At 38.7% G+C, this 14,607-nt stretch overlaps 1 protein-coding gene across 1 annotated transcript in view; it reads left to right on the top strand.

Moving 5' to 3' along the window:
- NTNG1 (netrin G1) overlaps positions 1-14,607 on the top strand; it is a 364,680-nt gene that overhangs the window by 178,959 nt on the left and 171,114 nt on the right. The window lies entirely within an intron of this gene.

The raw sequence follows: 14,607 nt of genomic DNA, 5'->3' as shown, positions 1-14,607 counted from the left end.
CAGTAAATAGGGAGTATATACTTTTATTTTATGTATATTCTTTTGTATAAGAATAAGTTCTTATTTTGCACTAATATGTTTTAAGCATTATGAAACATATCAAAATAAAATTTAAGGCATGAGGTAACATGTGGAAATAGATGTTCCAGTATTTTTTTCAACTCCTGTAATGGGTTACTTTGTATCTGCTTCTTAATTGTATCCACCACGGTGTTCCAAAATCTACTCTATGCAACAGCAGCTCAAAATCATTTTAATAACAAAAGATTTATTTGTCAAGTAAGTTTGGAAAATGCTGGATTAAATCAGATAGGTGTCCTTGCCATGTGACTTCTCATCCTTAATACAAACTCCCCCTGTGAGTTTTAATGAGGGAGACTGTCAATAAGGCTAATATTCCTGTAAGATCCTTTTGGGAAATTCTGTTCTACCTGTTTCCTAGAGATCATCTTTGCTTTCTGTTTGCCATTTTCTTTCCATAGAGTTTCCATATAATCTCCCAAAGATCCTGGACACCAGTTCTCAATCTCTGAATTCTGAGTCTTTCAGTTCACTGACTCTTTTCTTTCCTAAGACCATGTCCTCCCCTTTGCACCCAGAACCTTGTATCTTTTAAAATAAGCCTTGTTTGAGTCGTAGCCTCAGCTCTTTTCTTATCCAGGCAATAGTTTTATCTTGGCTTTAGATAAGACTTGTCCGCCTAGCTTCACTCCATTTTCTAGGATGAATCCTGGTCTCAGGTAAAAGGGATTTACAATAGATCTACTCCACAAGTTGGCACTTGCCACAAATTTACTCTTCCTGCTTTGTCTTGATCAGGTATAGGAACACTTATTCTGATAACTTTTTATTCCTAGAACCTAGTTCCCACTATATTCCATTGATGATAAGCCAGTGATTGCTAACCTGCTTGGCATCTGATCCTTTCAAGAACGTTAAACTCTTACTATACAAAGAATATGCTTATCAGGCACTGAAACAAGTAAAGTATCAGTTTGGTTCTGCTCTGGAGCTACAGTAGTGTACCAATATTTTGATTGTAAAAAAAAAAAAAGCTTAGAGTTGGCTCCGTCCACTTTCTGCCACCACTAGCTGCCACTACAATCTTGGAAGTTCACTTTAGTCCTAGTTTCCTTATCTACAAGATTAGAATAATAATAATAAAATAACAGTTTATTCCCCCACAGGATTGGTTTGTTTTATCTCAAGAATCAAAAGATTTAATTCATGTAAAACATTGAGAATAGAGTACTTAGAACAGCCCTAGCATATAATAAATTCACAATAAATGTTAACTTTTGTCATTATTATTGTTTTAAACAAAACAACATTAGGTATTTTTCTGTAGCATTAGGCATTTTTCAAAAGAAAGTTGGGCCTTTTATGTAATTCAATAAAGATCAAACATCTGTGTTTCATTTGAGGGCCCAAAACTGCACATTGTTTCTGGTTTTAGTATACTCTGAAGTATTGCTCAGTACTGATTATTCTTGGTGGTGATGTTGTCTAGTGCCTAAGGCATATCCAACTTTTTGCGACCCCATGGGCTGTACCCGCCAGGTTTCTCTGTCCGTAGGATTTCCCAGGCAAGAATACTGGGGTAGGTTGTCATTTCCTTCTCCAGGGGACCTTCACTTTCCAGGGATTGAACCTGCATCTTATGCACTGCAAGCAGATTCTTTTACTGCTGAGCCACTGAGGACACCCACTGATGATTCTTACCATATGTCAAAATAACTGTCCTGTTCGTTTGCTTTTGTTTACTACTTTTTGTATGGTGTCAACATATCAGACTATGCAGAGGCAGTCTCTCTTGGTTGAAAGCTTCCTTTTGAAGGCAACACCACAAATACAAACATATTCATCGCTTTTTCATGTTAGCCTGGTGTTTGTTTTGTTTTGTTTGATATTTCTTTTACTATTGATACAATAGCAACATATGACTTGGCCACCAGATGTTAATACATTACTGCATTTAAAGTTTGGCAAAATTTATTTTAAATCTTGGCCTGTCCACCATTCAATAAATAATATAAATATTTTCCCTCACCCTGTAGGCTCATGAGCCATCAAATACTGTACTAAAACAATACTGATCCTGCAGCAAGATAAAAAAGAAGGCTAGCAATAAGGACAATGTGATTTTACACTTTAATATCTAAAATTAGATCCAAAGTCCAATATAAAATAATCTAATATTTAAAATTCAATATCTTCTGACTTCTCAGTTCTGAAATCACTTGAGTAGACCAGTGCAATCCATTCAAGACAAGTAGATTTTCCACTGATATGGTCCTGAACTAATATCGAGGAAGATCTGAAATTGCCTAAAATCAATCCTTTTATTGGTTTCTGTAAGGGAAAGTTAACCACAGCAGATGAATGAAATTAGAAGGTGAGGAACAAAGGAGGCATTTATTCAATAATCTTAGTCATAGAACATCCTGGCTACTAACTAAAAAGATTTAGCCAATACATAAGAGAGTTTTTTGCACTGGGAATACATCCTGTGTTTGCAAAATTATAATGTAGATACTTAGCAACTTAGTCCATACTTAACCTTTTTTCATGAGTATGTTTATCTTCTCCTTTCCTACTACATTTATTTGCACTTTGTCATCAAAACTGATCAGACTTAAAAGTGCACTGCCTGATCCTTTTCCCCTAAACTGTTACACCATTTTCCTTGCTTTCATTTTAGACCTCTCCAACGTGTGTTTTGAGCCCCTGCTTCCTCCCCTCCCCTAATTTTTAGAAATCATTCCATCATTCTCTAGTATGATAGTTTCTGCCTCAACTCTCTATTATAAAAAGTATTTTCAAGGTCATTGACAACCACTTTCAAGACAAATCAGACGATTTTTCTTATTCCTTATCTTCTCTCAAATATGTGGCACTATTAATCATATACTCTTTTTTTTTTAACCTCTGGCCTTTTAAAATAATTTTTTTTATCAAGGATAGGAATTGCATTTTCTTGAAGGTCATATTAAATTTGTATGTCTCTTCCTGAACATATATTGAGATATCCAGAGTGCCCTAATTATATATATATATATATATATATATATATATATATATAAACTCAAATGTGGGTTGTAAGCTGCCAATGAAATCAGTTGTAAGTAAATGATGTGTTCACATTTATGACCAATACATGAGGTCATCCTTTTTTTAGGGGAGTTGATTAATTCCTACATGATTGGTCCAGAAGAGGTTCCTGCACAAAGAGTAACTCATCCCCCACCCCTAAATTCTGGAATGACATTAATACTGGGGTTGAGGAGTTTCCACTTACCTTTCTGAAGGAACTTAAGTGCGTCCTTGTTGCAGTCTGATTTTTGACCATCCCGTTCATATTCTTTTCATGTAATTTTTAAGGAACCTTTTGGTCCTTGTGGCTGCTGTCTGTTTGACTTTCCCAACCATGAAAAACACAAATCTCAGACAATTCATCAAAGATTCCCTATTATTCTATCTCTCATCTTAGTCTGCTTTCACCAGCTGGTCAGACTGTTTTTCATTCCATCTGTACTCATGTTGCCCAAAGCAAACACATCCAGGACGTCAAGTGCCTATTTCCATTGATGGCAAAGGTCATTTCAATCTAAATTACAAGAAGTAGAAGGACCATTATGAATATTCACCTGTCAGAGAGTTGTTACCTTAATCACATCTGGCTGATTGTTTAAACTAGTATTGTCCAAGAGAAATATAAGGTGTTCATATTCAATTGAAAACATAACAAGGGGGGAACAAACAGGTTAAACTAATTTCAATGTGTTCTATCTCCCTAGAATATCCAAAATATTACCATTTTAACATGTATCAATATAAAGTTATTAATGAGATACTTTCATTGTTTTGTACTAAGCCTTTGAAATCCAGTGTGTGATTTATACTTACATCACATTCATTTCAGACTAGCTACATTTCAAGTCCTTAATAAACACGTGAGCCTTGTGGCTACTGTATTGGGAAACCTAGGTGTGAACTGTTAAAAGGAAAAGAGAATGGAAATTGAAGAAAATGGATCTATGTTGTTAACTATATTTCAGTTTCTGTGTTATGTGTGGGTTTTCTTTTTCTAAGGTATTAGCTACTTTAGTTTTTACCTGGGAGTGAGGTGTAGTCTTGGTTCTATACTTGAGCAAACAGAGGCCCAGAAAAGTTAAATAATTTCTCCAAGTTGATTTTGCTCATAAATTCAAGAGTATGAATTTGGTCTCAGGTATATCTCTTCCCATCTGGGTTTTAATTACTCTGAATTCTGAGTTGACTGGCAGGGTAGGAGGATTATGTTTTTTCCCCCTAGATTGGCCAGGTGTGTGTGCTCAGTTGCTCAGTCCTATCTGATTCTTTGCGACTCCATGGACTGTAGCCTTCCAGGCTCCTCTGTCCGTGGAATTTTTCTAGGCAAGAATACTGGAGTGGGTTATCATTTCCTGGTCCAGGGGATATTTCTCACCAAGGGATCGAACTCATGTTGGCATTGTCAGGCAGATTCTTTACCACTGCACCACCTAGAAAGCCCAGATTGGGCATAGCTACTATAACAGATTTGATTCTGAGTGATAGATAGGGTATTTTCTAAGAGTCATCTGTGGATGTTTTTATGTGCTCAATCACTTCAGTCACATCTGACTCTTTGGGACCCTATGGACTGAAGCCCACCAGGCTCCTCTGTCCATGGTATTCTCCAAGCAAGAATGGAGAAAGTGGCCTGCTGTGCCCTCCTCCAGAGGATCTTCCTGACCCAGGGGTCGAACCCGAACCTGCATATCCTGCACTGCAGGCAGATTCTTTACTGTGAGACACTGGGGAAGCCCAGTGTTTTTATATTAGTCCACAAACAGCACCCTGGGACCTTGTATAGTTACAACATAAATAATAGGAATGGCATTTTTGCATTTGGATTATCAAGAGATTGATTTATTCTATGTATTCTATGAAGAGATTAACTTCGCCCCTCCATTTTATTAGCCTACTTTGAAGAACTGACTACTAAACTATTCGGTGGCAATAATTGAAGAGGAAGCTTTTAAGAGAAAACAAGTTGGAAAGGTCATAGTTAGAAACAGCAATGATAATAATGCCAGTCATGATGATTATAGTATCCTGGACATTTATTGAGGTTCCACTATGTGCCAGACACCATGCTAAGCTCTTCTGCTCATTTAATCCTCACAAAAATGCTATGAAAATGTACTGTTATTCCTATTATATAGACCAGAAAACAGAGGCATAAAGAATTCACAGAGGGGTGGGATGTGAATTCTGAGAAACACAGTTCTGTGCTTTTTTTCATTACAGGAGAAGCTGCTACTTCTTGATAAAATAACTACTTGTTCCAATGATCCAGGCTTGAAAATAATGATTTCATCTTCGTCCACCACTGATACCCCCATGCATCACTAGTTTGCAGCGCACATGGCTTATCTTTACATTACTCCTAACCTGTTCCTATTTTTACTAGTTTCTGTTTACCTTCCAACGCTTAGTCCTATTCACTCTTCCACTTGATTTTTTCCCATTTCCTTGTGACTGCTTTGGGAAGGGTAACATAACTTGTTCATTCCTTGGGTTGCAGTTTCCAGCTCTAGTAGTCTCTTGTTGAAAATATGGTTGGTTCCACTTAGCTCCTTAAGAGTATTTACAACTCCTTGCACTGGCTCCTGAGGGCTCTGTTTTGCCTTCTGGACTCTTGGGTCTTTATTTTCCAAACTAGAATAATGTGTAAGAAGGAAATTTGAGGAAAACAGACTAGCTGGATTTGTAATGAAGTAGGCAGACAGTGTTGGAGAAGGCGATGGCACCCCACTCCAGTACTCTTGCCTGGCAAATCCCATGGACGGAGGAGCCTGGTAGGCTGCAGTCCATGGGGTCGCGAAGAGTCGGACACGACTGAGCGACTTCACTTTCACTTTTCACTTTCATGCATCAGAGAAGGAAATGGCAACCCACTCCAGTGTTCTTGCCTGAAGAATCCCAGGGACGGGGGAGCCTGGTGGGCTGCCGTCTATGGGGTTGCATAGAGTCGGACACGACTGAAGTGACTTAGCAGCAGCAGCAGCAGGCAGACAGTATGGATGTGAGAGTTGGAAGGCTGAATGAGAAAAATTTGATGGTTTTGAACTGTGGTATGGAGAAGACTCTTGAGATCCCCTGGACAGCAAGGAGATCAAACCATTCAATCCTAAAGGAAATCAACCCTGAATATTCACTAGAAGGACTGAGGCTGAAGCTGAAGCTCCAGTACTTTGGCCACCTGATGTGAAGAGTCAACTCACTGGAAAAGGCCCTGAAGCTGGCAATGATTGAAGGCAAAAGAAGAAGGCAACAGAAGATGAGATGGTTGGATGGCATCAACGACTCAATGGACATGAGTTTGAACAAATTCCAGGAGATAGTGAAGGAGAGGAAAGCCTGGTATGCTGCAGTTCATGGGGTCACGAAGAGTTGGACATGACGTAGCAACTGATGATGGAGAACTTTAAAATATTTTGTTGAACATTATGAATTAAAAATCTTTATGACATTTTAAAAAGTTTTCAGTTACATTGGCTATCAAACTAACATTTTGCAAATGGAACTCTGCTGGGATAGACAGTGATAGAGGGCAAATCTTTTACTAGTTGTAGATAGATACCTTATTACCAACATTTTCACTTTTTACCAGGCATTAAACCTTGGTGTCACCAATGATTCTGTCTTTTTCTTTTTTTCTCCACTTTCAGTCAATCTAATTTCTGTCGAATCTTGCATACCTTTCTATTCACTTCATTGCAGATCCTTGTGCCTCTCAACCTCCAGTCCATTCCCCCTTTCATTATTGAATGTGCTGTGCTGTAGTTATCATGACATTCCACAGTTTCTAAGGACATCTCAGTTCCTGTTCTAGATGTCATTGGAAATAGACTCACCTAACTTTAGGTCAGTTCCAGAGCCTTTCTGGTTTCATAATAAGAACTATTGATTTGGAAGTGAAGTTTGAAAGGATTTCGGTAATTAGGAGAGCCATTTAAGCAGTAGCAAATTAAATAAAGACCACTTCCTTCTTTTCCAGCAAAATATATGTGCTTTGTTATTGAACAACAAGAAAGTTGGACAACAGTTTCCACATTTGCACATCTTATATTTTTTCAAGGATTTGCACTACTGAGGTACTTCTGTGCCTGGGTATTTTAAAATTACAACCATCTCTTTTGCAGCTTCTTCCTTCAGTTTTATTTTGTTCTCCATAATTGTCCAAAAATAAATACAACTCTTGGTATTTAGCTACTCCTGTATACTTAGAAGAATGCTGTCGGTTGGATAAGTAAGGAAAGATGAGGTGAGGAAAAGAGATCTTTGGCTGTAAACTCACTAGGAGAAATACGACTGTGACTGATGGAGAAAAATGAAGATCAAATGAACACCAGGAAAGGACTGGGACATAATTGCAGCTCATGCCGTTTGTCTTTGTCCTCCAACCTCACCAGAAGTCCCAGTAACTGTATCAATCACACACAGGCATAATGCACTTGGAGTTGGACTCTGTTTTTTGTTTGACTTTATTCTTTTTTGATACAGCGAATTACACCAAACAAATTCTATCTACAACTTAGGGAGCTGGGACATTCTTAAAGCTTGGTTATCTGTTTGATCCCAAATCACCAACCTATGAGCAAATCCTTCCCATCTTATTCCAAACTTTAAATCTACTTAATTTATTCTGTTTCCTCTCTGACTTCCTGTTTTTCTGCTTTCCTTGTGTTCTTTTGATCCATAAATTTTTGTTGCATCCTTATTATGTACCAGTTCTCATAGAACTCTAGTGGAGGAGACATAAAAATAAACAACCAGAATTTAATATGATGAGTTATATAATAATGCATATGGTCCACTGTGTATACACATATACTCATAGGTTGCTACATTCAACTTATGAGGTATGAACTTGAGTGAGTTATGAAATAAAAATTACAGAGGCCAGATCTTGAAGGATCTTAAATGCTGGGAATTTGAATTGTACTCCTGAAGGTAATGGGAAGTCCATTAAAGAGCTTTAAGAGGAGGTGTGATACGGTTAGTTTTGGATTTTAGAAAGATTACTGTAGCAGCTAGGTAGAGAATAGCTTATAAGAGAACTACATAACCATACCATGGAGCGAGAACATTTAAGAATCTATTACAGTAACTCTGGGCTTCCCTGGTGGTCCAGTGGCTAAGAATCTACCTTGTAATGCAAGGGACACCAGTTCAATCCCTATCTGGGAAGATTGCACATGCCACAGGACAACTAAGCCTGTGCACCGTAACTACTGATCCAGTGCTCTAGAGCCCACAGGCTGCAGCTACTGAAGCCTGAATGCCTGGAGCCTGTGCTTCAAAACGAGAGAAGCCACTGCAGTGAGCAGCTGGCGCCCTGCAATGAAGAGTAGTCCCTGCTTGCCACTAATTAGAGAAAGCCTGCATGCAGCAATGAAGACCCACCATAGCCAAAAACCAAAATAAATAAATGAATAAATAAAATACATGACAAAGAAATGAGGATATAATTATAAAAATCTATTGCAGTAATTCAGAAGAAGAATATTTTTTAAATTTTAAAATATTAAAGAAAAAAAGAAACCTAAGGACAGCATTGGCAGTATGAATAATGCTGTGGTGATGAGTTGCATCTGGAGAACTTGGCTGGTGAACAAACTGAAGAAAAAGAGAAAAATATAAAATGGTTCCCAGGTTTCCTGCTTGAGAAATGGAAAATTTTGTGTCATTCTCAGAGTCAAGGAATATAGAGGGAGGAGCATGGTTAATGCTAGCTACTATTAATAATTATTGAGCACTCATTGCATGTCAAGGAGATGCTAAACACTTATGTAATTTTATTTCAAATTAACATCATAGAATATGTATTATTATATGAATTTAAAGAAGAATTCAGGGCTCAAAAAGGCAAGTAGCTTGTTCAAAATTATGTAACAACTAAATGGTAGAGCTGGAATCAAACCTAGGCAGCTCTAACCTAGGACGTTGGTTCTTAAACAATACACCAGCATTATCAAAGTGTGATCCAGAGGGGATCTGCATCAAAATCATCTAGCAAATTTGTTAAATCATGTTCCTGGTTCACCCAATATATTGAAACCAAATTCCTGATGAGTGGAACTGGACTTAATGTATTTCTTATACAACTTAAAATTTATATAGTATTGTGTGCATAGTATATATTATGACCTGGTGGAAGGAGAGTTACAAATTCACTTTTTAAAAAAACATGGAGATTTTAGTATATGAAGACTACTACCTCGGTTACCATTGGTGGTGGTGGTGGTGGTGGTGTTCAGTCGCTCAGTCATGTTCGACTCTTTGCGGCCCCGAGAGCAGCAAATATTCTCAGGTTGGAATTTGATGAGATGGTTTAAGCCACAGTTCTCAGTCTTGGTAAAGCTTGTGTTGCTGCAACCACTACAGAGTGGTTTAGATATGCAGGAAGGATGTTGGAGTGAATAAATTATCACCCAGCTGAGCCCCTAGACTCCTCCTCCTTCATACTCTTGTTCCGTGGTCTTTGACACCTACCTCCAAGTCTGTTACAAGCATGAAAGGTCTCTGTTTTCTTTCCTAAAAACACTTGCAAATTTATTTTTGCATCTTACTCCATTAAATGTCTGTTTTTAATACAAAAATATGTCTATTTATGTACCAAGGAGTGAAACTCCAGGAGGTTGTACAAGGTCATAAGTGACACTGTTTACCTTCAAGGACGCCCGATGCTCTCTCTAAAGGCAGGAGGAGCCAACCTGAGAAACATGTGATTTTGTTGCTTGCTTAGGTCTAAACTTCACTACTAAATTGTAAACATTTTATTGTATTAATAATGTGGGGTTTTTTTACAATATTTTAAAAATAGCAGTGGTACCCAGTAAACAGCTAATGAACTTGGAAGGAGGGCATTTGAAAGAAATAAGGAGTATGAGAAATCACAATAGACTCACCAAAACCCAGTCACATTTGGATGTCACATTAGAAAGATCCCCTGCCACCTGTGACAATTAAGTGATCTCTTCAATAGAGGACGCTTTGGTCTTCCAATACTCTCTTAAAGATGATGGTTTTCAGAAGATAGACGTCAAGCAGATCTTGGATTTGCTTTCTCATGTGAGAGAAAAATGAAGCAGTTTGTGAGATCAAATCAGATCTTTCAAGATTGAAAATGTTCAAACTAATTCTCACAATGTGTGAAGGTATCAGGATGCAGAACATTCCTACCTTTGTGGTATTTTGCTCACCTTGTTTCTCTTAAGTTACTTAAACTGTTGACAGCCTGCTTCAGCTTTGTGTTATTAAAATTTAAATGTCTGTGTTCTGGTCTATTTTGAGACTATTTGTAAGGCAAAAATATTGTACCAAAGGTTTTTCAGTAGTATTTATTAAGAAAATAAAATTTAAAAAGCAATTGCCTTACCTATTATAATATGAGTTTACTACAGTGTTTTTCAGTAGATATTAGCTTTCAAACCCACTTGATTCTATGAATATATATTTCTTCTTCAGTACATACCAAATAATGAATTAGATGCTATATATGAATCCATTTTTGTGGTTTGTGGCTTGAGAATTTTATTGGCTCCTTCTTAGAAACTTGGTCTTTTTGACCTCTGCAGCCTTCACCAGTTTGAAAATCCTAACCATAATCCTCTGTGGGGATTTACACAGGTGTCTATTATGGCCCGTAATCTGTGATATGGCGTGCAGCATTCTTCTTGTAGAAAGGTTAAGCCCTCCTGTCTTTATTCCTGAATAAAAAAGTCCACACGCAGAATTGTCAGTGAGCAGATGGAAACAAGCAACAGCTTCAATCAGGCCTTAAGCCCGTATCTATGGCAGGGAGGAATCTTTGTGATGAGTGAGGGCTTCCATTAGAAACTGGAGTAGTCAGTTTTTAACTTCAGAGTTACAAAAATAAAATTCTTTATCCTGTATCCCACGCTCAGAGTTGGGACTCATGCTCCCCCAAATACACAGGTACTTTTATAATAGCTGTTACATAACATTTTAGTTGGGACAGTCCCAGGATAATGTTCAAGCTCTCTTGTTACCATGTGTAAGCCCTACATTGGGGTCCCTGCCAATCAATAGGGCAGGTTACAAAGTGAAATTGCATTGCCATTTGAAGACATCTCTGCCCTTTGTTTCCAAAGGAACAATGGACACCTGGAAACACACTGTCTTGTGAGTTTTTCCCATCTGAGGACATAGAGTCTATCCCCATAGCTGTGGTCATCAAGTGTTTTTCAGTATTGGTAGCACTGATATTTATCTTTCAGATTTCTGGAAAAGATATCCACTATCTTGGATTGTGTGTGCATGTGTGCTAAGTTACTTTAGTTGTGTCTGACTCTTTGCAAACCCGTGGACTGTACTCCACCAGGTTCCTCTGTCCATGGGATTCTCCCAGCAAGAATACCAGAGTGGGTTGCCATGCCCTCCTCCTGAGGATCTTCCCAACCCAGGGATCAAACCCATGTCTCTTATGTCTCCAGCATAGTCAGACAGGTATTTTACCACTAGCGCCATCTGGGAAGCCACTACTTCAGATTTCTCTCTGTTCTCCCTAATGTCAGTAACAAAGCTATATGGCCTGAAGAGGGAACCTCAGCATGACTAACTCAGCATGACTACATAAGCTCCCATACTCAGAGTAGCCCAAGTTTCATCACATAAGTCATAAAGGAGGGGCCTTTCCCCTTTATTAGAGCCAAGGAAGAATCCAGAAGTTCCAAGACCAAGAAGTTCCAAGAAAGGACTGGGAGTGGGGAATCCCCCCAACCAAAAATTGCCCCTCTGATATAAAGAGATCAATCACCAGCCTCCCCAAAACTGTCCTGCTTGGCTCCTAATGAGCTGTATTGAAAGAGGAGAAAAAGGAGCCATCTCTTGAGGGCAATCGCCTAGCCTAGCAGCTAAAGCCTAGCAGCTCATGGTCTGTTTCTCTGAGAGCTGAGCCGTGGACTGTGCTACTGGTGTCTACCCTTTGAAAAGCTTGCATAGGCAAAGCCATGTGTGTGTGTGTGTACGTGCGTGTGCGTGCCCCTTCACTCAGTAGGTACAATTCTTTGAGAATCCATAGGCAGTAGTCTACCAGGCTCCTCAGTCCATGAAATTTTCCAGGCAAGAATACAGGAATGGATTTCCATTTCTTTCTCTAGGGGATCTTTCTGACCAGGCATCGAAGCCACATCTCTCATGTCTCCTGCATTGGCAGGCGGATTCTTTACCAGTGTGGCACTTGACCATACTGATATCCGTTTCAAAATCACAGTGGAAACAGGTCAGGAGTGCTATCCCAGAATAATGCAGCAGTTTCTGCTCCCCTGGGTTTTGTGTCATTTTTTGTTTGTTTGTTTGTTTGTTAGAGGCACATGGTTGCTAGGCCATTCTTTCTCAGTGTTTTTCATGATCCGTGTAAGTGTTAACCCAAATGCTTTGCATAGCCACTTGTAAGCACATGCCTGCATGGGATGTAAATTTACAGGTTTGTAGCAAATCTGCCATGAGGATTCTCTATATTTCCAACTGTAATTCCCAATAGTTTGCCAACAGGTTAAGCTTGAAAAAGTAAGTTCACAATGGTAGGAGCCACAAGGATTACATTATATACTGCTTATATAGAATTTCCTTTTTTTTTTTTTTAACTCTAAAGGGTCTAGCAGATCTTAGGTAAAAGGATGTTCTTTTTAAGTGTCTAGTCCCATCACTTCATGGCAAATAGATGGGGAAACAGTGGAAACAGTGGCTGACTTTATTTTTGGAGGGCTCCAAAATCATGCAGATGGTGATTGCCGCCATGAAATTAAAAGATGCTTACTCCTTGAAAGGAAAGTTATGACCAACCTAGACAGCATATTAAAAAGCAGAGACATTATTTTGCCAACAAAGGTCTGTCTAGGTAAGGCTATGGTTTTTCCAGTGGTCATGTATGGATGTGAGAGTTGGACTGTGAAGAAAGCTGAGCGCTGAAGAATTGATGCTTTTGAACTGTGTGGTATTGGAGAAGACTCTTGAGAGTCCCATGGACTGCAAGGAGATCCAACCAGCCCATCCTAAAGGAGATCAGTCCTGGGTGTTCACTGGAAGGACTGATGCTGAAGTTGAAACTCCAGTACTTTGGCCACCTGAAGTGAAGAGCTGACTCATTGGAAAAGACCCTGATGCTGGGGAAGATTGAGGGCAGGAGGAGAAGGGGACGACAGAGGATGAGATGATGGATGACATCACTGACTCCATGGACATGAGTTTGGGTAGGCTCCAGGAGTTGGTGATGGACACGGAGGCCTGGAGTGCTGCAGTCCATGGGGCTGCAAAGAGTCGGACACAACTGAGCGACTGCACTGAACTGAACTGCACTAACAGAGGGAAGACACTTCTGTCCATAGAAACAGTAAAAACATATCTAAAATTTTATTTATTCCTCTAAGTTCTGAAAACACATTAAAGAAGAGTAACAGCATTCCACTTTGACTACAAAGTGCTAATTAATAACTACCTTCATTTCTCTCAGTAGTAAAATATTACATTATTTTTTAAATGAAGCTAAGCATCACAGTCTTCTAATTGTTATACAAATATTGAATATTTAGCAGCAGTGTCTGTTTAATTATTTAGACATTTCTTAATGGTGTAAATATTATCAGCACAGCCATAAATATTTTCTGCTTTGTCCATAGACAATCAGCTAAGGATCTGTTCCTTGTACGACTTACATTAAGATCTATTTAAGACTGCCTGCTGGCCACAAAATAATTACTTACACTTGCAAATGCCTAAATCTGTTAGATTTAGCAGCTAGAAGTGTTCTTTGCTCTTGCAAGTAAGAAGTTGTTTTTCTTATATAAATTTTATTGTTGATTGTATTAGAGAGGGTTAGGGTGTGGTTGAAATAGTTGAAATTTTAATTAATGTAATCCCTTTAACAGCAATTGTTTTCATGTTGATAATTCTCTGTAACAAGAGTACTACAGATCACACCCTTGTGAAATATTTACACTAAATATTTTAGCATATAATCTCTCCTCCAGCTTTGTCTTTCTAGAATTGTAAGATTTTCAGCTTTGGCTTTCTTCTTTTCCTCTCTCACCTAACATGCAGGGTTTCTTCTTAGGGAACCAGAATGACTTTTTTTTCCCTCAGCTAATTTTCTGTCAATGTCATTATCTCTAGTAAGTTATGTTGTTGTTGTTCAGTCACTTAGTCCCATGTCTGACTCTTTGCAACTACATGGACTACAGCATGCCAGGCTTCCCTGTCCTTCTCTATCTCCTGGAGTTTGTTCAGATTCATGTCCATTGAGTCAGTGATGCCATCCAACCATCTCATCCTCTCTTGCCCCCTTCTCCTCCTGCCCTCAATCTTTCCCAGCATCAGAGTCTTTTCCAATGAGTCAGTTCTTCACATCAGGTGGCCAAAGCATTGGAGCTTCAGCATCAGTCCTTCCAATAAATATTCAGGATTGATTTCCTTTAGGATTGACTGGTTTGATCTCCTTGTAGTCCAAGCGGCTCTCAAGAGTCTTCCCCAGCACCACAATTTGAAAGCATCAATTCTTAATGGTCATCAAATCGT

The sequence above is a fragment of the Bubalus kerabau genome, chromosome 6 (genome assembly GCF_029407905.1).
Source record: "Bubalus kerabau isolate K-KA32 ecotype Philippines breed swamp buffalo chromosome 6, PCC_UOA_SB_1v2, whole genome shotgun sequence".
Lineage (NCBI taxonomy): Eukaryota > Metazoa > Chordata > Mammalia > Artiodactyla > Bovidae > Bubalus > Bubalus kerabau.
The sequence above is the reverse complement of the archived record's forward strand: the minus strand, read 5'-3'. Positions and strand labels throughout refer to the sequence as shown.